General features: G+C 41.4%; 1 long non-coding RNA gene across 2 annotated transcripts in view; it reads left to right on the top strand.

Annotated features, from left to right (window-relative positions):
* The first annotated feature begins 10,673 nt into the window (after positions 1-10,673).
* The window catches only part of LOC135983771 (uncharacterized), a 165,860-nt gene continuing 159,392 nt past the window's right edge, over positions 10,674-17,141 (top strand). For both annotated transcript variants that reach the window (XR_010601548.1, XR_010601549.1), the window contains exon 1: positions 10,674-11,121. This is a non-coding gene — a long non-coding RNA (uncharacterized LOC135983771). The remainder of the gene's footprint in view (positions 11,122-17,141) is intronic.

A 17,141-nucleotide genomic window follows, 5' to 3' on the forward strand; every position in this document is an offset into this window, starting at 1 on the left:
TGACATAGCACTGTCTACTTGGGGGGTTCGGTCGGTATAACTACGTTGCTCAGAGTGTGGATTTTTCACACCCCAGAGTGACATACTGATATAGGTCTTCTAGTGTAAACCTGACCTAAGAGTCACCCTAAATGTTTGCTAACGCATGCTAACATCACCTTTTTAAATCTAGACAAAGCCCAGTGTTTATAAGAGGCACTGTATAGGATGTACCTCTTTTGTAAGTCTGGTTCTTTAAAAGCTATTGTGAAGTTTTTATAATATAATGGACTAAATTATGCCTCCCCCTGCACACATGTCCTAGACAGGTGAGACGGTGCAAGGAACCTCTTCCTTGCCTATGCAGGAAGTCATCCGTCTAGGGAATGCAAAGGATGGGGCAGATAGAGCTTGCACCATGTGTTAGCCTCAGGGGACATGTATGTTTGATTGGGGCTATATTCTGCAAGGTGCTGAGTCCTCTCTCTAATCCATTTAGATATTTATATACCCATCCCTCAGTGCCTCCCATCTATTTTGTTCATCCTTCACAGGCTAGAGCAGGTTTTAGCTAGTATGTATAATTTGGAGGCCATTTTAAAAAGTAAGTTGCTACACATTTTGGCGCACAAACCATGATATCATGTGTCCCCCACAGAAACTGTGAAGACAACCATATTCCTCCTGCTTCCTTTTAGCATTCATGAAATCATCTTTTTTCTGGAAACAGCAGTTTGAAATTTATACTTTCTGAGTTTTGACGTATCAGCCTATGCTGTCAGGTGAATGTCAGAACAAGACCTTGAATGCATTCCATTGTATTGAAGTCAGCATGTCGCATGACTTGAAATGTGACATGGAAGGATGAGCTATGCTGCCTTTCTCCAGGACACACAATGCCTCAAAAAAATGAAACATGGAAACTTTTCCTCTAACACACACACACACACACACACACACACACACACACACACACACACACACACACACACACACCCCATATCTGTTCCCATTTAGTGAAGTGAACAGTGGACAAAGCCAGGAGAACAAAAAATCTATTCTTTATGTCTTCCCCAGAAATATTAAGGACTGAATAGCATTATGATACATCAAATAACCTTCTATACAAAAATGTAAGACATGATTTGAAACATCATTTAAAAAAAAATCAAGTAATTTCAGCTATTACACCTGCCCTGAATCTCACTGTCTAGTTTGTGTTGGTTTTGTGGGGCGCTTGGGGGGGGAGTTTGGGGGGGTTGTTTTTTTTAAATTGTATTTGTTATGTTTCTCTCCTCTGTGGCTGCACAAATGACACACACAGGGAATATAGGAAACTAGCTGACTGTAATAGGGAAACAGTGAAATAGAGCACATTTTTTCACCTATACTCTGTTACAATAATTTTGGGTACTTCTTGTAATATTGGTAGGTTTAAAAAAAATCAGGTACAAGTGTTTTTTTTTTAATGGTTTCTCTTTAATTTTTAGTCCTGAATAACCACTCAGATGAATTTATAATACAAAGAATATCTGTGATGCATATCTGACCTAAGTATAAGAACTCTAGCTGTGTGTCATTTCTTCATCTTCTTACATATAAAAAATGGTGTGTTCTGAAATTAGAAAATGTCAGATTTATTTTAGTGCCCTGTTTGCTATAGTTCAAAGTGATAGCCCTGCATTTGACACAAATATGATCTCTATCACAACAAATGAACACAAGATGAAATATAATATGAGTTACTGAAAGTCAGGGAGCCTTCATAGTGCAGTTGACCTGCAGCATTTGTACAAGCCATTGTGATATTCAAGGTTGGACACTGCCAGCTTAGATTAGTAGTTTATTGGATGGAAGTAGCTGCTGGGGGGAAAGGATGATGAATCACATGACACAGAGTAAATGTAACTTTGATTAATGGGACATTAGAAAACAACAAAAAAGAGAACCAACTGTGCAAAGAGATAACTACCACCACAAAGAGCAAATTATTGTCTATGGTGATGTAATTAACTCCAAGCCGCTGCATGGCTTGTATGGCAGATTCCAATGAGGCTTGCTATTGTACCGACAATAATGACAAGGTTGTGTATTCCCAGTTTAAATACTACCCTATTAAGCTTCATTTCCACCTCTTGCATGGAAATGATAGAATGTCAAAGTTGAAGATACGGCAATTTGTAATAGTACAACTATAATAATAAACTATTGTGATTCATTCAACTTACATTCTTTATAAAGAAGACAATTGGAAGAAAAGCTCAAATATGGTGTATTGTGATGTCTGGGGTTCTTCAGATACTTTCATTCAAGTAGAAGGCATTCATTATACCTTTTCTCACTATATGAAGTCCAAGCAATTCCCAGAAAGTGTTCTGTTACAGTAGCTGTGATTAAAAGTGCTTTTTGTTCTTTACTCCTTGGACTAGTAACATATCCTGCATGGGCAAGTTGTATTTTTCTTGTTCTTTCTAAGTAAATAATTGCTTTAGTGCTTAGAGACTAGGTTTAGATTATTCACTCAAACATTGATTCATAAGATATCACTTGGATCTCTTTAACTAAACAAAAGCTTTATTCAGACAATTTCCATTATATACTTATAATCCCATCTGCTTCCTTTAGACAACTTAAAGATGAAACTTCATATACACTGAACCACTGAACAGGAGAAGCCTGGCTCATTTGAGAGTGAGCCTAGTATATTAGCTTCCTTCACTAATTAGTTGTTCCAAACTTTTCCTGGGAAAATTCAGCTTAAGCAAAAGTGTCCCTTTGACTTAGAATCTGTTCCCTATGGGTAAAATTTAATCCATTGCCCAAGGACTTTTTTATTTCTAAATCTTATTATTTAAAAACAAACAAAAAATACTTTAAGAACCTGTGATGCATCCAGGAGAGACCAGAAATAATACACTGAAATTTCTACGGACTTTGCTACAGATATTTGAGTAGCTTTGAAGTGATGTCTAAATAATAATTTATTATATTGGCAGAGTAGGCATGGGGTCACATGTGACTACTTTGACCACTGAGCCTACTAATTTATAGCTTCTTGGCATAATCTTACACTGTGATCTTGTTGGGAAAAGTATTACATTTACTTAACTTGTTTATCAGGTACCTAGCACAATGAGGCCCTGAGCTCCGCTTTGGGCCTCTAGACACTATCTCTCTCTATAAGTACCGTATATACGAATACTCACTCTAGATTACTCAGTACAATAAATTTGATGTAGTTTTTTAAATGCATATTATCCTATCCATGAAACTGTGCCCATTTACACAGCCTGATTTTGGCCTTGTATGTTTAACTGTGAAGGAAATGCTTACAAAGGTAACTGTTCAGATTTGCTTATGTTTGCAGCATCCTCTTATGGGGAAAACAAAAAACAAAAAAAACCTTTGCCAGTAAACTGTTTACTTGCATTGGTTCTGCACTTTAGTCTTCTGCATTATTAATAAACAGTGCATAATAAACATGATTTATGAATGACTAGAACAGCAAGTCTACAGCGGGGTGTCCTAGTGGGTAGGTGATGTTATGGCATGTGCACATTATGTACAGGATATAGAATTGTTGTAGGCATTCTCTTACGCAGAAGAGAAATATTCTCCTTATCACAAAATTAACATGGTACAGATATTTTATTCATCAATCTTAAAATGAAACAAATGCAGCTGGAAATCCAGCAGATGATGGAAGCTGGAGAGAACCCAGCAAGTGCTGTAAATCATGCTGGGAAAATATTGGGCACGTATTCTGAGTATTAAAACAGTGCCCTGGGGCTGTTTGAAAAATGTCCCCCACTGCATACAGTGGGTGGCTAATTCAGAGTAAAATGTTCTCCGTGGAAGCACATGGCAGGGGGAGGGTAAATTGACAAAAAATAGCTGCGCTGCATTTCCACACATGGGCCACCAGGGACAATATCATTCTCTAGGGGAGGGGAGGAACTCCCATTGAGTTAAGTGGGGCCAGGATTTTATCCCCGGTGATTGGAGGAATGCATGAATATTTGCTACATGCACCTTAAGACCACAAATTGTCCCGAAGGGGACAGGGAAAAGGATCCTTCGCTCCAGACAGCAGGGGCTGAATGCGCTAGGGAGAGCAGGATTTACCATCTTTAAAGGTACTGAAGGGTGCAAATAGATATTTCCTATATGTTGGAGAGCTCTAAAACAGGTGTGTCCAGAGTGAGGTACAAGACCTCCTACTGTAAGGGTATGTTTACATACCCTATGCTATAAAGCTCTCAGCACCATAGTATCTGAGTGCAGGACTGTGACTTAAAGGCACAATCAAGTTTGCAATTTGATCCTCATTCAATAAATAAAATCTTTCTCAACGTTGTAGTCCAAAAATAAAATGTTGACTCATAAGCAATTACTCTTTAACAATCTTTTGAATGCTGAGAACTCACTGATATTGCTCCTAATTCTTTCCCTCCTGGAGTCTCTTCTCTTTAACTAGGCATTCTCCTTCTTAACAGAATAACCTCTAATTCACTGGTTCTCAACCTGGAGTCCAGGGCTCCCTGGGGGCTGTGAGCAGGTTTCAGGGAGTCTGCCAAAATAAACGTGGCAGGGCTTGGAAAGGGAGCACCACCTCCACTCCCTGACTCACCTCAGTGGGCCACCCAGCCTGTCTGCGTTGGGGGGGAGGGGCACAACCAAAAATTGCAGTATCTCCCCTCCCTCTCCGCCCCCATCAGAAGGGGTTGCCTCAGCCATTGGCTCCAGAAGCCGGCAGCAGCTAGTCAAGGAGACCCACGACTGCTCTGCCCTGTTATATTTGCACTTCAAGGAGCAGGGCCAAATGGAAGGCAGAAATTGGGGTGGGGGGGAGAGTGACTCCTGTCAACATTACTGTGAGGGAGTGTTTTACTTATTCATTTAGATAGATCGTTGCTGTGTTTTCTTAAGCTGATGCTGTGTTCCCTTTTCCCTCTAATATAATTTTCCTTGTTTCATACACAGAGTCAGTGCTTGCCAGAGAAAAGTATTCAGTGCTTATTTTGTAGTGAAAGAGGTGCCAGGGCTCGAGCAATTTTTTTACATTCAAAACTGATGCAGCAAGCCTAGAGGTGCCGGGGCTCAGCCCTTGCAAGCCCTGGCACAAATTAAGCACTGGAAGTATTTAGTGAACATATTTAGTGATCCCAGCAATTCTGGGTGGCGAGAGGTCAAGATGGTGGTGTCTGTTAGTTTTAAGAGGGACCCTTAGCTATTTGAACCCAGCCCATGTTGCTACCAATAACACTGGGCAGAAGGGTTATAATAGCATCCAAATTCTGCACCTAATACTGTACTAGAACTTTAATTCAGCCTCTCATGCTGCTGGCTGGCTCTGCCTCTCACATTAGTACCCCTATTTACCATTTGTATTACAGTAACTCCTAGAGGCCCCAACTGAGTCAAGTGCCCCATTATGCATATACATAGTAAGAGACAGGCTCTGCCATGCAGAACTTGCATTCTCAAGAGACAAGGTAGAAAGCATTGAGGCACACAGAGAGTAAGCCCAAAGTCACATAAGAACTCAGTAGCCAAGCTGGGAACTGCACCCATTTCTCTTGAGGCCCAAGCCAGTGCCTAAATAATGCCATACTTTTCCTCAGCCACTTTCTAGAGTGGTGTCCAACTTCTGCACTGATTTCTCTTAAAGTCACAATAATGCTTATGCAGTAGGTTTCACCACTGAAGCATAATCCTCAAGAAATTTCTTTTAAACTGAAGCCATTTGAGGTACGTCTACGCAGCCCCTGGCAGCAAGCCTCTCAGCCTGGGTTGACAGACTCTTGCTTGCAGGGCTCATGCTACTGTGCTAAAAAGAGACATTGCAGCTCAGGCTCTGAAGCCCAAGCCATCCCTAGGCTCCAGACTCCAAGCCGCCACTTCAAAGCGCTATCTATGCAGCTAGTTTTAGCGTGCTTGCGCAACCCATGCTAGCCTGAGTCTGCCGACTTAGGCTGGGAGGCTCGCTGCTATGGGCTGTGTAGACATATCCTGGGTTGTTCATATAGTAATTTCCCCAAACAGTTTAACATCATTAAAACTGCTTTATATAAAGAAAACACGTTTTTATTACAGGCCAAACTTCAGATTTAGCAAACTATATTGTTGCACAGGCAGAAAAATATTTAGCCTAATCCTGCTCCCTTTCATTTGAAAGGCACAACCCTCTTGGACTTCAGCTGGGTCCAAATCAGAATGGTAGCTTCCAAAAATAGCATCAGCCACTTCTAACAACATATTTTTACCAAACCTCTCAGGACTTTTTCAATGTTAACATTAGGTCCATACCCAGTAATTCACATCTGACACTTAACCTCTCCCCAAACAGGTAACTAGCATTTTATTTCCTGCTTAAAGGCTAAAGAGACAGGAATAATACATCTTACTGGTACACCTTCCACAACAGCACACCAGGTTTGTATGTCATTAATTCAGTAGTGAATGGTATTTATCCTTAATATTGTATTTGTAGTTTAGTTTCTGGTTAAACTGGAAAATTCATGTAAGGGTACTTGAACTTTCCTTAGGGGGTTAAAATTGTAAGGGTATTTGAACTTTCCTTAGAGGGTTAAAATTGCAAATTCCTTAGGGGGTTAAAATCCTAAAATTGGATGATCCTTAGGGACATAGATTGTAGAATGAAAACTTTCCAGAGTAAGAAGCACCCATTGTGTCTAGAATAAGGCAATGGTTAATCCACTTGTTCTTTTTCCAAATGCTAGCTGTCATTTTTCCATCAGATAATGAGTATAGATATGGATAACGTGTGCCCTTGCTAATGCCTTTTAGAGAGCACATGGTCTTCTTCTTCCACTAATACATAGATATTTCCAGTGTTATTCTCTATCCCTTTCCTAACACCCCTTGCACCTTGTTTGCTTTTTTGACTACCACTGTGCATTGGGCAGATGTTTTCATTGAGCTGTCCACAAGGATGTCTTGGTCTTTTTTCTGTGTTGTTACAGTTAATTTATAACTCAGCAATATGAAAGGATAGCTGAGATTAGTCCTTCCAGTATGCATCAGCTTACACTCACCTACATCTAATTTAATTTGAAGATAAAACTGTCTGCTCACTACATGAATTACATATTTTACAAATGCTGCAGCTTGCTTATTTGGTTTTCCCGCAAATCTGGACTAAAATGGCACATTATAGATGGAATTCAAAATGATCCAACACCAGTGCCTTCAGAATCCATTGTGGGACAAATACTAAGCCAACTAAATAAACAATCTCAACCTCACTTCTCTTGTCCTGACGTTAGAAATCACAAAGTAGCTGACATTCCTTAATGTGCACTTCAGTGTTCCCATTTAAAACTGATTGTTATCTTTGTCTTCAGTCTTTCACATGCCCTCCTGCAATGTTGAACCAAGGTTCCAGTCTTCCTATTCACTAAGGGTAAAAACCCTTCTTTTGTAGAGAGGCACAAGGCCTATGAATCATTTAAGTCCTACTTAAGCCTTAGTTTGGATGCATCTTCACTAGTTATAAAAGCTAGCTCTCTCACTGTAAAATCCTAGTGAAGGCCAGGCAAGTGGTAGTTTTACTTTTGGTGTAGCTGGCAGAGGAAAACCCTAGAGGTGTGTCTAGTTCTACTCTGACCAACTACACCCTAGACCCACCCCTAGGGTTTACTTTGACTGGTTACACCCTAGACTACCCTGAGGGTTTATGGCTTTGTGTTCACTGTAAGTAAGAAAGAAAGAAAGATATGTTTTCCATCCAGATAACTACCTTGAGATGACTCTCTGAATGTTAAATGCTAGTGGAGACAAGGTAGCTGGTAGCTTTTTACCTTGCTCTAGCTAGTTGAAGTGAATCCTATATTCCTCCACCTGGGATTGACCTAAACTAGCTATACAGAAACATATTGGGGTTGAGAAATCAGCATTTTCCAACAAACCCCTATTGTGTGCCTAACCCCCAGGCTGTTCTTGGGTCGGGGGAGGGAGTATCTCTCTTATTTTTCATAAAAATGTCAAAAGGTCCCAGTGTGGAATAGGAAACTGAAAAATATCAATTTTTCCCAGGATAGGAAAACAAAACAAAGCAGACACCTTTTTTTACTAGTGAAGACATAGCCTTTGATGCACAAATCTTTTGTTGGCCTTCTGCACAGGGTTGACTTTCAGCCAGGTTTCCTTTCCCTATAAGTTTGCAAAAGAGGCTCTCAAAAGTGAGATGGAGAACGAGTAAAAGGCTCAGGCTGAGTAAGTACTTCCCTGACCAGCAGTATTTAACAACATTATTAACAGAACATTTAGCCCATCTCTAATTAGCTAGTCTTAGGAACAACCAGCTAAGCATCACAATTAAGCTTGTGCAGCAAACAGCTACAAGCTTGTAGTCAAGACAAAGGTTTTGATACTGGAAGTAAACATACCAAAAATAGCTTCAACAATCAGTGGGAAAAACAAGTTGCTGTTTAAGTCCAAGAAAAATAAAAGAGACTAATGGAAGGAAACGGGGGAGTAATTTGTCAAAAATGTTAGGAAAAGAAGTGAATTGTCCTTCTCCAATCTGATGCTGTTTTCATTAATTTCTATTGAAATGCTGCAGGAATAGATGGAGTTGGCATCAAAAGATTTCAGTTCACACCTTCACCTGTTCAAATATACAAGTACATTCTTATGAGTCATGTACTGTATGCACTTTTGTGCTTGTGGTGACTTAAATGTGTTAAGATTGGCTCGCATTAAAAAAAAAAGGAAATCAGCTTCTGTTGGGTATGGTTTAATCTAACTGCAACTTCCTAAAATAAACAGTAGTAAATCAATATGGACTAAAACCCGGAATCTGTTATGTGACATTAATTCCATTTATCAAAAGGATCTTTCCTTAACAGACTGTTCTCCTTTCCTCTACTGCTGTCCTAATGAGAATAAATTACATTTTTATTGTATTTTATTTTTACATTCAGTAAATGTTACCTTAGACTGGCTTTTTCTGTAGTGAAAAATGTAAGGAAAGAACTTTAATTTTCTACTTCACTTTTGAAGTCAACAGTTAGGTTCATATATCAAAATTTGAGTGCAACTATAGCAACTTGACAATTCAAATATTCCAGGTAGGCACACAGTTATTTTGATATTATATCATTCAAGCAATTAAATGTACACCTTGAAAAATGCACACTTCTCCTCTCACACAAGTACTATCTTTCTGACCCATTGTCTCTGTGGAAATAAACATCAGAAAGTAACATCATTGCAATAGACTGTAGGTTTATTCTGTTGTTTGTAACGGCCCAAAACCTGAGTTGCACCTAGTTGTGTTTAGGGGCAGCTCAGGAGAGATATGGGGAACAAAGGAGACTTCGGTCAACATTAAGGTCCTCCAGTCCTGGAGGTATCCTGCTCCCAGACCAGTCCTTGGTGTAAATTAGAGCAGTCAAGGGCTGCTGTAACTTACCCCAGCTGCCAGAGGCCCCCAGGAACCTTTCCAGCAGTTGGAAATTGCTAGGATGTAGGGATGCCCTTAGCACACTTTCTAAGAGCAGGGGGAGAAGTTGGTTGCTATGTCTGCTCTAAGCCACCTGATTGATGATTCTCCTGGGCAGGTGGAATTATCAAGGGGCTACTTAAGCTAATTTACAGTCGTTTTGCAACAGTGGAACAGAGCTGAAGATCTGGGAGAGCAGTTCAAAGCAGATATAATGGACTGGAATCAGGCCCTTTAATGCTCTATTTTCCATTTCTTTGTATGCTAATGAAACATTAAGTACAGTTTGTAAATATACAGAATATTGTTACATTAATAAACAGAAATATATTAATGATTGAACACTTGAATACCTACAACAAAACGCAAATGACTTATATTTGCTGTAGTGACAGGAATTATACTGAAGACTAATCTTGCATTGGCAGAGAGATGGACATTGCATGATGTAACTCCATCTGGGTGGTAGGTTGGGGGTGAGAGCATGCTAAGTAGCAAGAATACCTACACTTCTTACAAGGTGTACCCTGAATGCCAGGAAATGCTGCTCCATTGTGCTCTGGAGTGCCTGTAGAAAAATTAGGGTTGTCTTCTGGCTGTGTATGTTATGCCTGAGAATGGGGGTGGTGGCCTGAGCACTTTCCCCCAAGAATCTGACTGAAGTTAGTGGGCGTGTTTCCACTGACTTAAATGGCTGTTGAGTGGATCGCAAACTTAATGTACTCACACCAGGCCAGATAAAATTTACCCCTGTACATCCCATGGGACCAAGTTATTCTTGCTGTGGAAATTACTGTAGAACTGATGGATGAAATTGTTTTTAATTGTTCACTTTATTAATGTAACTTCATAAGTAAAGTTTTATGACTGAAACAACATTCATTCATAAAACCGGTTACCCCAATAACTGGCTAATTGACAATTAAGATGCTTGTTAAGAGCCACAGCGTTTAGCCAGTTGCCCTTGTAAGTTTCACTGTCAATCCAATTCCTGCTTAAATCATTGAGACTTGCACTGTTTCAGTATTGTAACTTCTGTTCATTGTTTGCCATTCATTACACTTGCCTACATTGTAACTTCTGTTCACTGTTTACCATTCACTATACTTGTCTACTTCTGTTCACTGTTTCCATATTGTAATTCAAACTCCATTTTAAAATGCTCACTCCATTTTGTAAAAGCTTGCTGCAACCTTCATTTTTGCAAAACCCTGCTGTAATCTTATTAGTTTAGATGTGTGAATGAGGTATGGATGGATGATGGAATCAACCTCCAGCACCAGCCTGTCCTGATGAAATAGAGTTCAAACACCGATGGCTGAAGATGCAGACAACAGCCCTAACAAAGTAAGAAGAGTCCACCCTAAAAAGAAAAGAACAAAGGTACAATAGAAGGAAGATCAAAGCCAGGTCTGAGGCTGAAAGTCAAGTCTGTAATTGGCAGGTGATCAATCACACCGAGGCAGCATGACACAGCAAGACCTGTAGACTCTGAATTCAAACTAAAGCCTACAGGGTGAGATGGAAGACTTTGAAGGGTAACATTCTGCTGCCAACATGGGAGGGCAGACCCAGCCCTTCCTTGTGCCCAGCTTTCCTGGCCAGTTAGCCACCACTAGCTACGATCCCAAGCTGCGAACTCAAGCCACGAACTCAAGCTACATTCAGGACTGGTAACTATCAAGCAGCTGCAGAACATTTGTGTGTGTGTGTGTGTGTGTGTGTGTGTGTGTGTATTAGGTATTAATTATTGGTCATAAATTGTCTTATCATAATAAATGTGGCATCTTTACCTTGCCCCCTGAAACGATCCTGTGTAGTTTTGTCTGCATAACATTACAACCCCGAATCTTCTGACTTTTGTGAGTAAAATTTACATATGTTGAATTAACAGAGTCTCTTGCATTTAATTTTCTTTCAAAGAACAAAATATAGTGGGATTGATTACTCAGGCATCATTTTCCTTTTACCACTGTGTTGACTTCATTCATTTCAATGGAATCACTTTGGCATGAGACTGCAATAGCACAGTAGAGAAACCCAGTGAGGAATCATATAGTGAAATAAAGTGACTACTTATTTTTATTTCAGTATGTATTATGTTGTTTGTTTGAGGTCCCCATGCTGCAGAGATATGCATGCATGAACCTCCATATATCTAGAGCTCCACATCTCATTACATTGTTAAAGTTTAATAGAAAATCACATGCTGCAGAGGTTCAGCATGGTGTTTTCTGCCATTCTTAACTTTAGTCTCTAGTAGATACAGGGACCGTGAACACACCTATTTTAAATAAAACCTTGTTTATTCTAAAAGATAGATTTAAAAAGCTTATGGTGTTTTTGTACACTTTTCAATAGCAAAAATATTCACCTAACTCAACACAGCATGTTCATTGAGCCATTGAATCAACAACACCCTTCCCTCCAGACACATAAACAGTTAGAGGATGGTTTTGTCTGTGTAATTGCCTATTACTAAAATAAGTATTTTTTTTCTTCTCCAGTTTCTTTTCTTAAAAATGGCTCATAAATCGGGTTATAAATAGCTAGACTTGAATACCAAGTACATTCACAAGAAACTTGGACAGGTTTGCAGATGTCTGCAAAGAGGATCCCCCATGAATAAATGTTGCATTCAATGAATAGTATTTGTCCAGCTCTACTTTCAAGTATTTTCAGTTATTCATACAATTTTATTTGACCTTTTAAGACCACCTCTGGCAGGCAATGGAAATTTGCTGATCCTTGGCTGGTTACTTAAGAAGAGTTTCACTTTATATACATATGCACTAAAAATCATGAACTTAGAGACACTAGATTTATTTCTTAACACAATCTATAACCCACTGTCCCTCTTTTGTCCTATAGCTGTAGAATTAACTGCCCATTTCTTCTTGAATGGTCTCTTACAACATATTAATTCCTTATTCTAAACAATCTTTTCCACCTTATATTTAGCTGTGACATCCTGAGTACCTTTCCCAGACCTGGAGAAGAGCTCTGTGTAAGCTTCAAAACTTGTCTCTTTCACAAACATAAGTTGGTCCAATAAAAGATATTACCTCCCCCACCTTGTCTCTTATACAGACCTAGTCACGTGGGCCCAGATCCACCAATGGACCTAGTTGCTATTGAAATCAATGGGAGTTAGGTGCCTAAACGCGTAGTGAGGATCTGGGCTGTGATGTCATTCTTTAGTACTCTGTACATCTGAATGATGTGACTACCTGAGGTAACTAATGCAACAGATGACTAATATCTCAGACTCAGACATTTAACCTTTAGTAACTAAGTAGAGAAAGGAAGAATCAGAAGTAAAAGACAGACATTTAAGAATCTTGGAGTTACTACTTGTTGAGTTATTATTTAACTGTAATATTCAGTGGTTCCCTTTGGTGACATGGTTTTCACCAGAAGAATGTTCAGCCCACATAAGAAATAGCCATACCCTTCACTGTGTAAATCAGAATGGCCAGTGAAGTGACTAGAGCTATGTTGATTTACAGCAGCTTAGATTCTGGACCAAGGTTTTATTTTTGACATTTCAAAAATAGTGGAATGCAATCATAACATTGTTGAAGTAACATTGCATAAGCATTGTACAGAATCTGTAGATAATAAAATATTTTGTATTTCGTTTTTTTATCTTAAAGGTCAACAGGCACATGCCATTGATTTTTCCCCCTGAAGATACTGTAGTTAAGCAAGTTCCCCAAACAAATTTATTGCAGGTGATTCATTATATGCTTGCAACAGCACAGCAGTGCTTTAATTCTGGATGCAATCAATAGACCTCTGTTTCCATAACAATGTACAACTAAAATACCTGAGATACATATAGAGTTGTGCTCATGGTTAGTGATGTTTTCAGTCAATAGTGTCTGACAAATAACTGTGTGCTTTAAATCAACAAACCCACATTTATTGTTCTTTTTATTTAAAACAAGTAACTATTTGTTTGAAAAAAATGTATAAAACCAAACCAATTACAATAATGTTTATTTCTTATGGGGAAAATAACAACCAGAGGCAAAGAGTAGCCTGTTCTAGTAACCAGAGTTGTTCACAGTAATGGTCTGGAGCTAGATGTCTATTTTAAGTTTCTTGCACTCTTCCTTCCTGGTTTTCTTGAAGTTCACAGCACTTTTCTGTAAGCAACAAAGATAAAATGAAAAGTAAACAGTAAGTAGATTTTATAATGTGCTAGCTGGAAAACAGTTTACACTGAGCGAGGTAACATGAGTATTTTAGCAAAAACAACAAGGAGTCCTTGTGGCACCTTAGAGACTAACAAATTTAATTGGGCATAAGCTTTCGTGGGCTAGAACCCATTTCATCAGATGTGTGGAGTGGAAAATACAGTAGCAGGTATATATACATAGTACATGAAAAGATGGGAGTTGCCTTCCCAAGTAAGGGGTCAGTCTAATGAGACAATTCAATTAACAGTAGAATACCAAGGGAGGAAAAATCACTTTTGTAGTGGTCGTGAGGGTGGCCCATTTCAAACAGTTGACAAGAAGGTGTGAGTAACAGTAGGGGGAAATTAGTATGGTAAAATTAAGTTTTGTAATGACCCATCCACTCCCAGTCTTTATTCAGGTCTAATATGATGGTGTCCAGTTTGCAAATTAATTACAGTTCTGCAATTTCACGTTGGAGTCTGTTTTTGAAGCTTTTTTGTTGAAGAATTGCCACTTTTAAGTCTGTTATTGAGTGACCAGGGAGGTTGAAGTTTTCTCTTACTGGTTTTTGAATGCTGTAATTCCTGATGTCAGATTTGTGTCCATTACACAATATTCTTCCTCAAGGATTTGTCAGATAGGGATGGCTCACTGGTGTTCATGTGTACAGTGGAGAAGAACAATGCCTTCTACTGCAAAAACACTGAGTGAAATTCTATGGCCTCTGTTAAGCAGAAGGTCAGACAAGATGATAGTGATTTCTTCTGGCCCTTTAGCGTATGCATTCTTTTCGTTGCTGGATAGTAAAGTATAGCCTCAAGCTCTTCAAGACAAAATATTCAAACATTCAAAATGAGCTAGTGCACATCAAGATATAAAGATGTTCTAAATGTACAATGACAATAAGTCAAAATTAACCATGATTTCAATAGCATTCCATAGAGTGAGTAAAAAGAGAATGTTTATATTGAATTTCTAAAGTAATACTATAATTTTGGCTAATGTTTTCACTGCAACATGTCATTTTCGGAGCAAACACAAGTCATCAGAGAAACATGAAATTATTTGTGTAAAACAATGTTTTCTAACCCAGAAATAAACACAGCCAACTGTCTAATTATATTCAGGTCAGGTATCGCAAACAGATGTTACAAATAGAAATAATATCAAAATGTATTATGATATCCCACAGTTGTAATTATCATCTAAATAAGCAAAGAAAAAATAAATAAAACAAAGTTATAGATAGACAGCTCTATGTAAAAGCAATTTCAGAAACTGTAATGCAACGAAGATGACAAGCACACAGTACTTCTATAGGTTGAGCCAAAAAGTTTTGTACCAGAGATACATAGTTGAAATAACACACAAGAATCACAAATATAGTCTAGAAGGCATAAGACTAATCTAGAACTCAATATAATGAATTATCAGTTATGATACATTTAAGGTATTTGAATGGGTCCAAAAAGAGAAAAAGAACAAAGAACCATAGTAATATAGGACCAATGGGTTGACCTGATGGCCCGGATTCTTGCTGGCCACCATCTCCACCCAAATGTACCAGAGAGCGGATTACGCTCTCCAGCCCAAGCCACAGAGGAAGGCTTAATACTTGACACCTCAAGCTAGGGGAGAGGCTTCAGAGTTGGCCTGCGCAGGGTGAGCTTGGGAGTTCCCTGGACCCTGCCTCGCCAGGAAGGGCCGCCGCCCCGGAGGACACGGGAGGATGAGGCGGAGGCCGTGCCCTCCCCTATCGCTCCTCCGGCTGCACCCCCTCCCCGCTCTCCTCCGCCCCCTCCCCCGCCGCCGTTTGCCTGGGCTCAGCGCTGCCAGCCACCCTGCTGAGAACGGCCCAGCTCAGCGCACCTACGGCAGGTCCCCCGCTGAGCCCAGCCAAATGGAGCCTTTCCCTCAAGGCTGCTGCTGAGGCGCCCAGCCTCCTCCCCCCTTGCTGCTTCTCCCCCCGGCCGCCGGCCCCCATATTGCCGGGCGGCACGCGCCCAGCCCAGTCCCGCTGCCCTGCATGCTCCCCCTGACCCCCCGCTGCCGTGCATGCTTCCCCTCCCCCCAGCCCCCCGCCACCACGCATGCTCCCCCCAGCGCGGCCCGAGTGCTCTGGACCCAAACGGGCACCGCAGCACAGCCCATCCCCACTCTCTACCTGGCCGCCTGGTGTGCTCCTCCAGAAGCGCCCGCCGCCCCCCCCACCCCGTGGCTCCTCCATCCGTGCTGCCCTTCAGAGAGGAGCGGGCCCCACCTGCTGGCGCCATATAAGGTAACCCCTAAGGTGCCACTTTTGAAAAATGTGCTGAGGGGAAGCGGCTGCTTCCCCTGTACTCCCCCAGCTACGCTACTGCCCTCCCCCAATTCCATTTCCGGCCGGCACTGGCTGCGTGCTGTGAGCTGCACTAGCGGGTGAGTGCAGGCAGGCACCATTCAGTGGCCAGTGACGTGTCGCCTCTGCTGCCCACCCATCAGCCCTTTACGTGCTCCCCATCCCCCTGTCCTCTTTCTGCTTTGCCCCTTCACCCCTCCCAGCCCCACTGCTCCTCCACATCTCCCCCCACCCCCAGGGCACATCTCACACCCATTGCTCTGCAGAGAGCCAGCCCCTGGTCAGAGCGCTCAGCTCACCAACAACCTGGCCAGCAGGCTCCTTCCTTCCCCCACTGCCTCTGGCTGGGCCAGCACCATGGGAAACTCCAAGACCCTCCATCCCGGGACATTGTCGAGGAGGAACCAAGCCCTGCATGTGCCAAAGCCCTGCACAGCGCTGGCACGGGGAAGCCTGTCTGCGCCTCAGCTAAGCTCTGGAGTGGTGATGGGGTGAAGTGATTTCCAGCCTGTTCACACCCCGAACCTGCAGGCTCCACAGCAGCTCCCTGGGCAGGGGCTTAGCACCCTCTTCACCTGACCTGACCCCACCCCACCCTGGGTCCTATCCCCTGGAAGCACGGGGCTGCTCCATCCCCTAGTGACCTTCCTCTGCTGAGCCACCTCTCAGGCTGGGTTCACTGAAGCCCCTACAGTCAGGTTCCTTGAGCCCTGGTGCACAATGAATCCTTAGGGCTTAACCCCTTCCTGCCCGTGCTGTAGCCAAGGGACAGGAGGCAGCTGGATTATGTTAGTGGCCAGCAGCATCCTGGAGGTGTTAGCTGCCTTTCCACAGTATGCCAACAGGAAGGGACAAGCTGTTTCCAGCCACTGGTGAGGCTGGGGGGAGATGAGCTCTGCAAAGACATGGGCCAGGTCACCCCTTCCCCCTCCTCCTTCTTTAGATTTAAATAATAATAGGAAATGCCCTGTTAATTAGAATTACAAATGACCACCCAGACAAAAAACAATCACATACAAATAGTGAATTATCTCAGGCAGCTAATAAATCCAACCAGCAAAACAGCCCTTTTAGTCCCCACAGGAAATATACCTTCAACCTGCCCCAGAAGCTTGTCAAATAAATGACTTTTGAAGCTTACCTGGAAGGTCATCAAGTAGGTTGTATA

Source organism: Chrysemys picta, chromosome 5 (assembly GCF_011386835.1).
Source record: "Chrysemys picta bellii isolate R12L10 chromosome 5, ASM1138683v2, whole genome shotgun sequence".
Classification (NCBI taxonomy): Eukaryota; Metazoa; Chordata; order Testudines; family Emydidae; genus Chrysemys; species Chrysemys picta.